The sequence below is a fragment of the Artibeus jamaicensis genome, unplaced genomic scaffold (assembly GCF_021234435.1).
Source record: "Artibeus jamaicensis isolate MK-2021 breed Jamaican fruit bat unplaced genomic scaffold, CSHL_Jam_final contig_233, whole genome shotgun sequence".
In the NCBI taxonomy this organism is placed as follows: domain Eukaryota; kingdom Metazoa; phylum Chordata; class Mammalia; order Chiroptera; family Phyllostomidae; genus Artibeus; species Artibeus jamaicensis.
Window position 1 is genome coordinate 24,141,442 of NW_026521486.1, and position 16,487 is coordinate 24,157,928.

At 39.8% G+C, this 16,487-nt stretch overlaps 1 pseudogene; it reads left to right on the top strand.

Moving 5' to 3' along the window:
- Positions 1–13,872: 13,872 nt before the first annotated feature.
- On the top strand, positions 13,873–15,955 carry LOC119063481 (60S ribosomal protein L4-like; annotated as a pseudogene).
- The last annotated feature ends 532 nt before the right edge of the window (positions 15,956–16,487 follow it).

The following is a 16,487-nucleotide window of genomic DNA, read 5'->3' on the forward strand; positions in this document are numbered from 1 at the left end:
TGTAACGTCCTAGGAATAAGACTCTTGGACCTTTAGATTAAGTAGTTGTTGTAAAAAAACAACAACAAAAACTGGGAACACATATTAGGGAGCTCAACGTATCTAATTTAAATGGATATTGACCTAAATAAAGAGAATTGCATTTGCTCTCAAAATTCTAACCTTTTTTAGCAGCACATTTTGTTAACCAGCAAAAATAATGACAGCCCCTTTGCTTTCTGTTTACTTGATGGAGGAATATGGTGCTTGGCTTTGAACACACTTGCAGAAGCTCTGTGCAGTCTAAGCATGAAATGATGAAAAACAAGGTGAACTGGGCTAATCTACTCTTTTATGGAGGAACAGAAACCTAACGCAACCTCAGCTCAGTAAAATTTGAACAATACTGTGTTTTTTTAGAACACTCCTCACTGAATTAAGAATATCAGATAGCTGAGAGACTGTTAGTGCTTCTCTCGCTGCTCCACCTGGTGTTACTGCTTCTTGTACTTTCACGTTTCCTGACAGAGCTCTCTCTGCAGCCAATCTCAACAACCTAGGGAAATTGGGATGAGAAGCCTTTTTTAAATCCTGAGTTGGAAAACCTTCATAATGAGGAAGCATTGCACATCACTGAGAATGAGGCTAACGATCAATGGTGAATAATCTGACAGTAAAATAATAGGAACGATGGTGCTGTGACTTTATCTCTTCACTCTCATGTTTTTGGACTCAGTTCAGTGTCCAGAAATAGATAACAGTTCACTGATTGTTTCTATACACACACCAGTTCCCAGAGGACTGGGATGGAGACTTAGCATTTTTAAGTGAAAGTCAGATCAAAGGTATAAGCCTTTAAGTTCAAGAAAGCACTCAGGAAGGGCAAAAGACCTCCAAAGTCATCTGTAGTAACACCTGTGTCACACTGTCATACACAGCGTGACACAGGAGAAAAAGCAATCTTGGCAGTTGAGACCCAAGTTTTAGTTCTAATTCTTTTCCCATGTTGAGTAATATGAACGTGAAAATGTCATTAAAACATGTAGGGTTTCCTTCATTTTCTTCACCTTAAAGTTAAAAGTGTGGGGATCCTATTCTCTGATACTATTTTAGCTTCATCATTTCAAGATCAAATGTAGATGCATAAAGTTGACTAGTAAATGTCTAGGTTTTAAATGAGAAAATGAAAGAACAGCATCTAGTGGGAGACAACTGGTTTTAATCATGTCCAAGGTATATGTATTATGAGCATCAGACACTATTGATACTGTTTTGTAAGCATAACACAAATGGTAGCAGTAAGTCTGTAAGACACATACACGTTTGATTATCCATGGACAAAACCTTCTGGCCTTTCTCAAATGTGCACCCTTAGATGAAGACCTTGAAAAGTAGTAGCATTTTAGGAGTTGGAACTCTGGGGGTTCAGATTTGAAGTAGAAGACTCCAATCCCATAACAACCTATAGAAATTGGATCTCTTATAGTTAAAGGCACTTGCTAAAGTTTAACAAGCCATAGATAGCCTGGATGGTTTTTTTCTACTGCAGTGGATTACCACAATATAGCTTTGGTCGACTCTGAGGTTCAGTTGCCTCACCCATTAAATGAAAATTTCACCCAGCTTTCATGCTTTTAGCAATGATTAAATGAGATTGCAGTACCTTGTTTGTAACAACTACTTAACAAATGCCAATTTTCTTTCCTTGTCCCCTTCCCAGATTGCTTTTTTTTGTTTTGTATTTTAATATTTTATTTATTTATCTTTAGAGAGGAAGGGGAGAAGAGAAGGAGAGAAACATCAATGCATGGTTGCCTCTCATGAGTCCCCCACTGGGAAGTGGACTGCACCCCAGGCATGTGCCCTGAGTGGAAATCAAACCGCAATCATCTGGTTTGCAGGCCCGTGTGCAATCCACTGAGCTACACCAGCCAGGGTCCAGATTGTTTTATACCCATTGTTATGTAATTCAAATACCCATCATAATTAAAATATGAGCTAAGAAGTTGGGGATTTTGAAATCAGACTGCCTCATTTCAGGCTGCCTACTGATCCTTGGAGAAGTCTTTGTGGTTTCATTTGCAAAATGGGAATAATGATAATAATAATAATAATAGGTTTTTATGGGGATTGAATGAGATAGGCTTACAAAGTGTTTAGCACAGTTCATGCCCCATGTGAATGCTCAGTAAATGTTACCATTTAAAACAGTAAAAAATATGAAAACATTGAAATAGATATTTGGGTTAAGTGTTAAGATAGCTGCAGAAAGTCACCTGAAGGGCTACATCAATATGAGAATGCAGGATTTAACAGAAGCCTGTAGAGGAACCACAATGTGGAATTGGCCCACATTTGTAGTAACTGTTGCTCTGTTACCTGATAAGATTACTTTTGTGTCCCTTGTAAAGATACCAGCATGTTCAGCTGGCCACTGCTCCCTAAAGAGGCCTGCTCACCCCTGCAATGTGTCCCTCTCCCACCTAACACGTTAGTGCTCTCAACTCCCTTCTCCATGCAGACTACCCCATTTGTTTCCTAATGTCTGCCCTTAACTCGTATAAAAGATAGAAATAAAAAGACAGTTGGCTGAAACGTTACCTCTTCTCCATGTTAGTTCTGATTCTTCTCTGCCGATGCCTGGGCTACACAACAATTGTCCCCACTGCCTTGCCTTGCATCTCTTGTTTCAACTTTCTCCTTAGCTTTCTGACCTACTCGGCTCCTTCCTTTCCCACCCATCCCAACATACCTGTCAGTAGATGGCAGGTTACCCTCTTTCATCCAGCCTTAAACACCAGAAGGAAAGAATTTTCACATTCTAGAAACATCATTATTATCATCTTCCTCATTATTAATACTAGGTCTGTCCCCAAAGTATCCAACATGCATTATGAAAAATAGAGACATTTATTGAAGAAGATACAAGGTATAAGAAACATTGTACACAGGACAATGATGCCTCAGGCCCTTCAACGTAGGCACCTTGGGACCTCACACAGTTCTCCCAGTTGCCATTAGTTGCCCTGTTGTTATTTTCCTGAATCTCATCAATGATCTGAAATCTCTTCCCTTTCAAAGGTGATTTTAGTTTTGGGAAAAGTCAGAAGTCAGAGGGCACCAAATCTGGGTAGTAGGGGGGCTGAGTCACCTGAGTGATTTGATGTTTTGCCCAAAAACTCTACACAAGACATCATGCATGAGAGGGCATGTTGTTGTGATGAAGCTGCCCATCACCAGTTGCCCAGAGCTATGGCCATTTTCATCATGTTGTATATCTCAACCCACAAAGAACATTGAGGTAGTACTCTTCATTAATTGTTTGGCCTAGACGGGCATACTGGTGATGGACAACATCTTCCCAGTCAAAAATCACAGTTAACATGCTCTTGATCTCGCTGTGACTTTACTTTCTTCGGGTGTGGAGAACCAGGCAGCTTTCATTGGGATGACTGGGCCTTCATTTCCAGACCACAGCTGCAGACCCACTATTCATCTCCCGTCATGACCTTCTTGAAGAAATCTGGTTCATTGGTAGAGGTTTGAATCAAGTCAATAGCAACTGCAGCACAATGTTCCTTCTGCTGGTAGCAAAAACTATAGGACAAATTTTGCCACAACACGTTTCACGCCAGGATCCTGCATCAGAATATGGGACACAGTGGTTTTTGAAATCCCTGGATCAGCTCCTAGTTCATGCACTGTCAGTTGTTGGTCTCTGTTGAGATTTGCCTATACAAATTCAATATTCTCAGATGTTCTGCTTGTTGCAGGCCTTCCAGAATGTGGATCACTACTCACTAAGTCATTTTGAATGCGATGGCCACACAGTACACATGCTCACTCAACCACATCTACCACCCCCACTGACCAGTACAGTGAACTCATCATTATTCACACACGCACATTTCAATCCACTCTCCTTGGATATCATGTTACATCAGTGTTGCGCAAACTGTTCTCATTATATTAACGATGGCTGGACTTTTTCTGGACAGAGCTCATATTTATTGAACATATACAATACTCTAGGAAAAGCACTTTATTTGTGTCATATTTCTTAATTCTCACAAAATGTTATGAGTTAGTTAATATTCTTTCTCTTTTATAAGTAAAGAGAAGGAGGCCTAGAGAGGTTAATTAGTTTGCCCAAATTACACAACTCATAAGTGATGGAGACAGATATTAAACCACACCTGACTTCAGGGCACAAGCGCTGAATGCTTACATTCTTTTCTTTAGAACTCAAAAGAAAGTTTTCTTTATTAAGTCTGTTATTTCAATCAAACACTTTCCTACTACTTATAAGATAGCCTTTTTTGTTTTTTCACTTTTCATTAAAAAAATTAGTAAAATAGCAGTTTCTATCCTTACAAACTGTTTAGATTTTCAGCCTATAAGATAAACATGTTTCTAGAAAGCCTTTAGTTCAACTTTTTGATTGCCCAAGGTCAAAGAGATTATAAATGGAGAAGCCAAGTCATGAGTTCACAGAAATCATTAGATTTAACCCTTCGTGTTTGTGCAAGAAAGTTAACTTTTTAAAAAAACTCCTTAAGTTCCTTCCACTGAGGCCAGTTTTGTCTTAAATTTCCTCCCAAGTTCCTGTGAAAAGTGCCATCCCTCAGCAAGTGACCCTCTCCACAACTTCCAACTCTCCAATTCCAATATTTTTGCTAAGGGAATTTGATGTCATAAATCTTATCTTCCCTTCTTGCCAATTTTCTGTGGGCTAAATTAACCCTCGATTAGATATAGTAGATTAAAGTGCATCTTTCCTTTATAGACTCTTGCCCTGGCACTACTTAGTGATTCTTTTGGTTCTACAGGCCAATCGGAAAGTTCTTCCTAAATCCTCCCCCAGAGTAGTTCTTGGGTCATCAGGGAATTACTTTTGCATTTTCTTAATCTTTCATTCTTTATGATTCTCATCACAGTTAAGGAATACAGCAGAAGCCCTATTATCTCTCAACAACTTTAATAATAGGAACACAGTGAGATTGGTAATAAATCATATGAAGGAAATGTTCTGGTTGAAGTGACCGGTCAGAGGAAAGACACACTCTTCCTGTGTAGTAGCAAAGCATATTGTTCTTTATAAACTGTGTGAGAAATCTAAATTTCTCCAGAAGACAGGAGAATATAATCTGACCTAAGGATGCTTTCCCTGTTCTTTTAGTTACCCTGCCAACTTTGAGCATATCCTAGCAAAAGTTCCAACAAAGAGTGGTAAGTCCAATAGGATAAAAAGTATGGCAACATTTTGATGAGTGAACTATCCTCAGTCATTTTTTTGTGTTCTTTTTTTTTAAAAAACAGAGAACAAGAAGTGACAGAACTAGATTAATATATAAACACCGATTCCAAAAGAACAACTCACTACTAGCAATTTACTCAGCAGATAATTATTAAATCATTATTTCATTTCATATTTGTTCTTTAAGTCCCTTGACCCATCTATCAACTACTCAGCATGGCTAATTACCTCAATCACCACTACAGAATAACAAAAATTACAGAAGTTTCCCTTCCACTCTCCCAAGAGTTGCGCCCTACATGGCACTGACATTTTAGGGAGAAATTTGATTTAGTTTGAACAGTACTTCTAATAGGTAATCAAATTAATCAATCCAAGGCAATGCTTTTGTTGATATACTTTTCACTTTGGTTAGTAGGACTAAGTTTATACCACCTTAACTATTAATTTGATCAAACAGCTTTTATATAATTTTAGAAATACAGCCTTCTTCCATCTATTTAACTTTAAGTTAAAGATGTACTTATACAGAAGACACAGTAGAAATGTGCAATTGTCCTCAAGGAACAAGCTTCGTGGGAGAGCAAGGCATGACTGCATTTGGTGAGGTGGAGTGTAATTAGGAACCAAATCCCCCATTTCACTGCTGGGCTATGTGATATACAGACAAGTGGTACCCATCTCTGTGGCCCTGGATGGAGGGCTGAGGCAGTTATTATTCTTTCAAATCAAATACAAAAATATTAAAAGGGGCCGGGTGCAATGAGCAAGAATGGAATATATTTGATTGGCTAACTCCTCCATAGCTATATTTGAAATGATCGTAGTATGTGCACCATCAGAATGAGTAGTGAAAAAGAAGTGCTTTCAATGATATTAACAATAGCTAATGTATATTACTTGAATCTATCCTATGAATTTTATTATTTTAAAAGGTCATATACTTTTTTAAGCATAGACACAGTGTAACACAATTTAAAAGCCCACCTATGTACAAGTTTATGTCATTTGTCATTACAAAGTTTTCAACTAAATTTTAAAATCATGTACTTAGCTCTAGTAACCCACTTTTCGAGTCTTACTACTTCAGCCCAAGTCCTGTTGGTTTGCTGCATTATTTATTTGGCCTTACTTTTTTAATGTTATGTATTACTAAAAAGGAAGCTTAAAATAGGAAGCCGTGTTAGCTAAAAAATCAAGGGACCATGAAAATGGCTGTAATTTTTATCGAGAAATATAACCACATATAAAGGAGATAGTACAAAAGCTATACTAACAATGACCACAGTGTGGCACCCTAGTCTCATGCATGACATCATAAAACTACATCAAAATGCATAATCACATCATAAAATCTAGCTCAAATTATTGTATGTTCTTCTCCCACCCCCATCAAAGGAAGTCATCAAAAGAAACCAGGGAATTAGCCCTGGCTGGTGTGGCTCAGTGGACTGAGTACCAGCCTATGAACCAAAGGGTCTTGTGGGTCAGGTCCCCAGTAGGGGGCACATGAGAGGCAACCACACAATGATGTTTCTCTCCCTCTGTTTCTCCTTCCCTTCCCCTCTCTCTAAAAATAAATAAATAAAATCTTTTTTAAAAAAAGAAAAGAAACCACAGATTAAGTGTTATGTTATTTTATTTTTCCTGACTCAAATTTAGTCTTACACTTCCCTTGGCAACTGCCCTTTAACCCTTCCTGGGCAAACTTTCCCTTATCCAAAAGGAAACAAACAAAACAAGAAAAAAGGGGGAAAATGCTAACTCTGCTTTATCTTCAAACTAACTGTGTATTTGCTCACTAACTTCGTGAACAAATATTCTTCACCTGTGGAATCCACTTTGCTTCAAGCAATAGCAATCTGGTTTCCAGAGCCATCTGTTAAAACTCGCTTTCAGTAAGTCAAAATGAGTTTGTATTTGACACCATTATTCATTCCCTCCTTTCAGAAACTCTTTTCTGCTCTGGTTTGGTAATATCACTCTCCTAAATTTCTTCTCAGTGTTAGGCAGTATGTGCTTAGTCACTTTACTGGCTCTTCCTGAGCCAGTACTTGCATCCTCCAGAATTTTGCAGCTGAAAGGTCTGTCATCTAGGAAGTCTTATATACAAAAGCCCAGAGAACACACATACTCCAGCAATATTTTACTTCAAGTTCAGGGGACACAATCCAGCCAATAACAATTTTGTCAGTAATGGGGTTTGTGTCCCAGAGTTGAATCCACACAATTGAAGGTTTGGTTCCTGGTGCTCAGAGAACAGATGAGAGGGCAGAGGGCTCCTTCTGGATGCTCTCACTCAGGCCCATGCACAGCCCTCAGTGTTTTCAACTCCTTCACTGGCCCCCACTACCTCCTCCTATGTCTGGCGTCTGTAAGTGATTATTTTATTTATTTTTTTAATATATATATTTTTATTTTATTGATTATGCCATTACAGTTGTTCTGTTCCCCCCATTCTGCTCCACCCTGCACTACCCTCTCCCACCATCCCCCCCCTTTAGTTCATGAACACGTGTCTCAAGTTCTTTAGATTCTATATTTCCCCTACTATTCTTACCCTCCCCCTATCTATTTTCTATCTACTGTCTATGCTACTTATTCTCTGTATCTTCTCCCCTCTTCTCCTTCTCCCACTCCCCTGTTGCTAACCCTCCATGTGATCTTCATTTCTATGGTTCACTCCTGATCTAACTGTCCTTTTAGTTTGCTTTTGTTTTAGGTGTGGTTGTTAATAAGTGTGAGTTTGCTGTCCTTTCACTGTTCATATTTTAATCTTCTTTTTCTTAGATAAGTCCCTTTAACCTTTCATATAATAAGGGCTTGGTGATGATGAACTCCTTGAATTTGATCTTATCTGAGAAGCACTTTATCTGCCCTTCCATTCTAAATGAAAGCTTTGCTGGATAGAGCAATCTTGGATGTAGGTCTTTGCATTTCATGACTTGGAATACTTCTTTCTAGCCCCTTCTTGCCTGTAAGGTCTCTTTTGAGAAATCCACTGACAGTCTGATGGGAACTCCTTTGTAGGTGACTGTCCTCCTAGCTCTTGCTGCTTCTAGGATTCTCTCCTTCATTTTAATCTTGGCTAATATAATGATGATGTGCCTTGGTGTGTTTCTTCTTGGGTCCAACTTCTTTGGGACTCTCTGAGCTTCCTGGACTTCCTGGAAGTCTATTTCCTTTGCCAGATTGGGGAAGTTCTCCTTTATTATTTGTTCAAATAAGGTTTCCACTCGTGTTCCTCTTCCCCTTCTGGTACTCCTGTAATTTGGATGTTGGAGCATTTAAAGATGTCCTGGAGGTTCCTAAGCCTCTCCTCATTTTTTCAAATTCTTGTTTCTTCATATTTTCCTGTTTGGTCATTTTTTCCTTCCTTCTGGTCTGCTCCTTTGATTTGAGTCCCAGTTTCCTTTACATTTCTTTTGGTTTCCTGTGCATTTTCATTCATTTCAATTAGTTTAGCCTTCATATATTCCTCTAATTTGTGACTAAAATCAACCAGTTCTGTGAGCATCCTGATCACCAGTGTTTTGAACTGTGCATCTGAAAGTTTGGCTATTTCTTCATTGCTTAGATTTATTGGCTCTGGGGCTCTGAGTTGTTCTTGAGCCATGTTTTGATCTGTTTGTGCCTGTTACAAATGAGGAGAGGCACCTTAGGTGTTCACCAGGGTAGGGCTATCCAGGTCGCTGGTTGGTGATGCTGTAAGTGGGGGCGGGGTCAGAGAGGGAGCAGTGGCGGTCCTCTCCACTCACAAGGTCCGCCTCACCGCTCGCCCAGCCTGTTTCTACTAGTGCAAATGTGCGAGCCCGCTGCCCTGCACCAGGGCCTTCGTGGTCTGTCTCAATGCTCGTCTCCTCACTGGTTTATCTGGGTGCAAATGCGCGACTGACTTCAGACAGCCAGCCACACCGCGCCTTCCCTGGGTCCGCACACAGCTACCCTGTACCTGGGATCCACGCCCTCAGCTGCCTGGGTGCCGCCCGGGTCAGGGGATCTTTTTTGCCGGACCTGCTCTGCTGCTGGCTTCGCCCCTCTCACCGGTTTAGCTGAGTGGTACGTTGTTTTCAGACTCCATATTGTTTGGTTTTCTGTGGTTTGGTTGCGTATATTATTGTTAAAACTTTATTGCTTTTAGATTTGGTTGTGCAAGGAAGCAAAGTGTTTCCACCTATGCCTCCATCTTGGCGGAAGTCCTATAAATGATGATTTTAGTTTCTGATGTTGGATGAGGAAAGAAAAGAGCCTTAGATTCTACCTGTGGAGGTAGGGAAGACTATAAGGAAAAAGAGAACTCAAAGTGAGGTATTATCTTATCAGATTTTAAATTTTAAAAAAATTTAAAAAAATTATGTTTTATTGATTAGGCTATTACAGTTGTCCTAATTTCTCTCCCTTTGCCTCCTCTACCCCCTATTCTCTCAGGCAACTCCACACCATTGCTCATGTCCATGGGTCATGGGTACGAGTTCTTTGGCCTTTCATATGGTGTACTTTAAACACCCATGGCTATTCTGTAACTATATATTTGTACTTCTTAATCCCTTCACTTCTTTACCCAATCCCCTACACCCTCCTTCCATTTGGCGACCATCAGAATGCCTCTGTAATCATGATTTTGTCCCTGCTCTTGTCTGCTTAGGTTTTTTTTTGAATATTTTATTGTTATTCTATTACAGTGGTCCCCATTTCCCCCCTTTCTCTCCTCCACCCAGCCTACTGCCCACTCCCACAGTCAGTCCCCACCCTGTTGTCCATGTCCATGGGTCACTCACACATGTACCTTACTAGTCCCTTCCCCTTCTTTACATCCTTATCCCCCTCCCCTCTCGCCGCTGTCAGTCTGTTACTTGTTTCCATGCCTCTAGATCTATTTTGTTGGTTTGTTTGTTAGGGTTCTTTTATAGGTGACATCATATGGTATTTGTTTTTTACCACCTGTCTCTTTTCACTTAGTATAATATTCCCCAGTTCCATCCATGCTGTTGCAAAAGGTAGGAGTTCCTTCTTTATTTCTACTGAGTAGTAGTCCATTGTGTAAATGTACCACAGTTTTTTGGTCCACTCATTTACTGATGGGCACTTAGGCTGTTTTCAGCACTTGGCTATTGTAAATTGTGCTGCTATGAACATTGGGGTGCACAGGTTCTTTCGAACTGGTGTTTCTGCATTCTTAGGATATAATCCCAGCAGAATCACTAGGTCAAAAGGCAGTTCCATTTTTAGTTTTTTGAGGAAATCCCATACAGTTCTCCACAGTGGCTGCACCAGTCTGCACCTAGTACACCAAAAGTGCACTAGGGTTCCCTTTTCTCCACATCTTTACCAGCACTTGTTTTTTGTAGGTTAATGATGACCATTCTGACTGGTATGAAGTGGTAACTCATTGTGGTTTTAATTTGCATCTCTCTGATGGCTAGTGATCTTGAGTATCTTTTCATGTATCTATGGGCCCTCTGTATGTCCTCCTTGGAGAATTGTCTCCTTTGCCCATTTTTTAACTGGATTGTCTTTCTGGTGTTGAGTTGTATGAGTTCTTTATATATTTTGCAGATTAAACCCTTGTCCAAGATATTATTGGCAATATGTTTCCCGATATGGCCAGTTTCCTTCTCATTTTGATGGTTTTTTAAGCTGTGCAGAAGCTTTTTAATTTGATGTAGTCCCAGTTGTTTATTCTTCCTTTATTTCCCTTGCTCTAAGAGACATATCAGCAAAATATTGCTACATGGGATGTCTAAAAATTTACTGCCTGTATTTTTCCTAGGACTTTCATGGTGTCACAACTTACATGTAAATCTTTTATCCACTTTGAGCTTATTCTGATGTATGATATAAGTTGGTGGTCTCATTTCTTTCTTTCTTTTTTTTTTTTTTTTTGCATGTACCTGTCCAGTTCTTCAAACACCATTTATTGAAGAGGCTACTTTTACTCCATTATATGCTTCTGCCCCCTTTGTCAAATATTAATTGACCAAAAAGCATGAGTTAAATTCTATGCTCTCTATCCTGTTCCACTGATCTATGCATCTGTTCTTATGCCAGCACCAGAATGTTTTGATTATAGTGGCCTTGTAATATGTTCTGAGATCAGGTATTGTGATCCCTCCAGCTTTGTTCTTTTTTCTCAAGGTGTGGAGGCTATTTGCAGTTGTTCTTGGTTCCATATAAATTTTTGAAGCATTTGTCCTAGGTCTGTGCAATATGTCATTGCTATTTTAATATGGGTTGCATTGAATCTATAGATTTTTTTTAGATTCGGTTGTTGATAGATATGTATTTCTTGCCATTTTTATTCATATTTCTATCTTCTTTTTTTTTAATAAGTCCTTTGAACATTTCATATAATAGTGGTTTGGTGATGATGAACTCCTTTAGGTTTTTTCTATTTGGGAAGCTCTTTATCTGCCCTTCATTAGTTACTGATAATAATTATTTGTGTAGTGCTTTATAGCACTTTGAAGACATGAGTTAAGAAAAGAAATAAGCTAACAAAAGAGTATAATTAAAGTGACAATGGACATATCTTTCATTAATTTCCTTGTAGAAATGCAAGAAAGATGAAAATCTGTTACTTTTTTTTTTTTTTTTTTTTTACGGATGAAAAGCAGTTGGGCATGTGCCCTGGATAAACACAATCTTTCAAGACAAACCAAGAGAATGATAGTCAAGACTTGAATCAACCCAAATTTAGACCCCGTCCTGGCGAACAGCAATGTAAATGACAACCCAGTCTTTGCATGTATTGTTCCGAGGATGTTTGCATAAAAAAGATACTGACTGCAAGGGTGCTGTGAAAACTTGGAGTGCCTCCAGGTGTAGCCTGAGGTGCACTCACCCTCTTTAGCGACCCTAAAATTTTCAGCTCACCTCAACAATCTAAAGCATAGTAAGTTTTAGGTGACATGACCCCCTCATTTTTAACGCTCTCATTTTAAAATACTTTCTGAGTCTTTTATCTTATATTCTTCCAACCCAGATTCATATATTACATCCAATCCAATTGTAACTTTAGGATAAATTTATGGTTAGAGTGGTATAGATTTCGATCACTTTCTCCATGATCTTTATTTATTTTTTAATTTATTTTTAAAGATTTTATTCTAGGGGAAGGAAGAGAGAAAGAGAAACATCAATGTATGGTTGCCTCTCATGCACCCACTACCAGGGACTTGGCTCACAACCCAGGTATGTGGCCTGACTGGGAATCGAACTGATGACCCTTTGGTTCACAGGCCTGCACTCAGTCTACTGAGTTACACCAGCCAGGACACTGTCTCTATTATATCTAAAAGGGCATGCTAACTGGGAAGAAAATTCTATGTGTACTCCACCTGACTTTTTCTTTCACTCATTTATCTAACTTTTATTGAATGCCCACAATTATGCTAGGCACTGGGAATATACTGACAGACAGATGCAACCAATTTACTGATGCAGTTAATAATTTTAGCAATGTTATCCTTCCCTAAGCAACCCAAACTTTTTCTTCCTCTTATGATCTCCACTGCTCTCCTTCCTTTTCGAAGACAACATAAATCTTGCCACATCTGAGATTTCAAGGTTGATTTTCAACTCTTGGTTGAATTATTTGTTCCTTTGATTCCTGCCCCCTAGATATTGGCTGGAGAAATGGGTTCAGAAGCAAGTGCCAAAATATTATTCTCTCAAGTGTTGTTTTTAAAATCTATGTGTCATTAAAAGCTCAGTGTCATCCTTGTTTGAAGGTTGTGTTTGATTTATCGTTTTAATTATTTTTGAGCTCCACAGGTACTGGGAGTGACCAGACTGCAAAGCATATGGTTTCTGCTACCCAGAAGGGGGTCCTGTGGAACAAATACTGGTTCTTTAAGTATCTGTAGACTCTGAAATCTAAGCAATTTGGGGACATTTTTGGATGGCACACAAATTTCAATTTGATCACTGAAATTCCTATAAATAATTCTAAAAGTTCACATGATGTACAGGTTGGGTTTTTTCCCTTGTTTTGTATTCTGATGTAATTGTTATTACTTTAATCTTTCATCTTCTATTGATTTAATCTTTTAATGTTTACTTTGGGAAATATATGGAAGAAATCCAAGGCACTGACATTTATTAATTTGCCTAAGTTAAATCACCTAATAAATTTATGAGATCCATGAAGGTCATCCATTATGATGTCAACTTCAGTATGATGAATTTTCCCCATTTGTGTAATTTGAAACTCATTAATTAAGAAATATTAAGTAAACACCTACCTTTATCACAGACATGCTCTGTAATATGACATGAAAATGTATGATTCATATGGAGAGTAACTTGAATGCATTCAGAGAACAAAGAGCTCTTTGGTAGAAACCATAGCTGACTAGCCTGGCAAATGTTCTAATTTGTTTTATATTTTACCTAACGGTGGGGAAGAATGAACCCTAGAAAGAGGAATTGCAAATAAATATCTATTAGTTTGTTTCTTTCATGCTTTTTAGAGGAAAACCTTGAATTCTAAAGAAAAAAATCTCTGTGGTTAATAGGTACTTACCAGATAAGAAAACAAGAGAGAGAAACAAAGAAGGAAAGAAAGTTGTGTCTACTAAAAGTTAGTGGCCAGCCTTTTCCTGTGTGAGCCATGGGGCTCCAAGGAGGTGCTGTCTCCTCTCAACGCCATGGCATGTGCTCATCCACTGGTATCAGTGTACTCCAAAAAAGGGGAAATCATCTGGCAAAAACATCATTTTGCCTGCTGTGTTCAAGGCTCCCATTCGACCAGATATTGTGAACAAAGTTCACATCAACTTGGGCAAAAACAATAGATGGCCCTATGCTGTCAGTGAATTGGCAGGACATTAAACCAGTGTTGAGTCTTGGGGTGCTGGTAGAGCTGTGGCTCGAATTCCCAGAATTCGAGGTGGTGGAACTCATCATTCCAGCCAGGGTGCTTTTGGAAATATGTGTCATGGGGGCTGCATGTTTGCACTGACCAAAACCCGGCACCGTTGGCAACGCAGAGTGAACACAACACAGAAACGATGCGCCATCTACTCTGTCCTGGCTGCCTCAGCCGTACTGACACTGGTCATGTCTAAAGGTCCTCATATTGAGGAAGTTCCTGAACTTACTTTGGTGGTTGAAGATAAAGTTGAAATCTACAAGAAAACTAAAGAGGCTGTCTTTCTTCTTAAGAAGCTTAAGGCCTGGAATGATATCCAAAAGGTCTATGCCCCTCAGAGAATGAGAGTTGCCAAGGGCAAAATGAGAAACTGTTGTTGTATCCAGCGCAGGGGACCCTGCATCATTTACAAGAAGGACAATGGTATCAACCAAAGTTGTGGACCGCTCTGCCTGGTTTCAGGAATTGTAACTCTTTACCCCCTGTGGCCAAGGATGAGTCAGTGACCTCTTGAATGTGAATCACAGGAGGCAAAGCTTGTCTCTGGTAGCAAATGTTGCCTCAGTTTCCTCTCCCTGCCCTCAAAGCTTGGTCGGAAGTCAATGACAGGTAAGACCCCTCACAGTGGGGGCAACCTAAGCCAGACTTGATCACGTGGGAGGCCATCATGGAAGGACTTGGGGGGCTGCGACAAAGAGGGAGCAATGGACTCTCACCCCCGCCCCCAGGCTTTGACATAGCCCGAGTCCCCGTGTTCTCTGGGAGACGTGCTTCCTGGCTCTAATCCCCTTAAGCCTGAATACCTGTTGCGAAGGGTGCAGCTTCTTGTCTTGCTAGAGCATGTCCTGCGGGAAAATCTGGCATCATGAGGACTTGCTGATAAACCTGTGAAATAAGCTCTGCTAAGAGTGCTTTCATTCATTTGTTGAGGGTTTGAGCAGGAAACCCTAAAACTCTTCCTGACAGACTGACTCAGACTAAGCCCTCAGATTTCTTTGAAATGTTATCTACTGTTTGATCCTTGCCACCCTGTATTCCTGTGTATTACAATTCAATAAAAGCCTTTGGAGGAAGGGGCTCAACGCCTTTCTCCCCTGAGAAACTGGCTACTGCTCAAGGCCTTTTTTCTCTGGGAAACTGGCCACCTCTCCTCCTCAAGCAGATCACATCACGTCTCAATCATGTTTACTCTCATCCGTGGCACACGGGGGGACTCTCGAGGAAAGTCGCCCCCACAAAGTCTTCAGAAACATTTCTGGAATTACTCTACTTAATGTAAGTAAACTGAGCATTTTGAAACTTGCCCCAGGTGGGCATGTGGGCCGTTTCTGCATTGGGACTGAAAGTGCTTTCCACAAGTTAGATGATCTGTACGGCACTTGGCTAAAGCAGCCTCCCTCAAGAGTAACTACAACCTTCCCATGCACAAGATGCTCAATACAGACCTTAGCAGAATCTTAAAAAGTCCACAGATCCAAAGAGCCCTCTGAGCACCAGGCAAGAAGATTCATCGCAGAGTCCTGAAGAAGAATCCACTGAAAAACCTGAGAATTATGTTGAAGTTCAATCCATATGCAAAGACCACGCAGCGGAACATGATTCTTCGCCAGGCCAGGAATCACAGGCTCCAGGTGGACGGAGCAGCAGCAGCACTAAAAGCCAAATGAGATGAGAAGGGGGTTCCAGGCAAGAAGCCTGTGGTAGGAAAGAAAGGAAAGAAGGTTGTTGATGTTAAGAAGCAGAAGCCTGTGGTGGGAAAAAAGGCTGCAGCTACCAAGAAATGAGCAGCTGAGAAGAAGCCCACAGACAAGAAACCCACCACAGAAGAAAAGAAGCCTGTGGAATAAACTTAAATTTGTTTATTCCATAATGGTCAAGTCACTATGGACAGCTAATTTTGAATAAACATGTCAAAGGCAGTGAGAAACAAAAATAAATGAATTAATTTAAACAAAAGTTAGTGGCCAGACTTAGCATATAGTTCAATATTGTGCTATGTTGTTCAAGACTTTCTTTTAACATACTTCTCTGCAAAGTTGCAATTCCGATTTTGCTCTAACGAGTCAATCAGGAGAGAGATCCTTGTGTTCCTGTGACACTGATGTGAGAGTCAACCTCCTGTGAGCTGATGAGATGAGGCTAATCTTGCTTTAGTCTCTAACTGGCACGAAATATGGCGGACCTTAGACATCTTGAACTTTGAGAAGTAGGATGATGATACTAGTGAAAAGTTTAACTTAGTTTAGCTATTAATTAAATTTTGTTTAATCAAATAAATTGTATTTATTTTCAATGTAGCATAGAGAAATCCTGAGACAAAGTGATTCTCTGAGGAATAGAGAGCTTTTCCTATGGTGCCATAGACAGAATGTTTGTGTC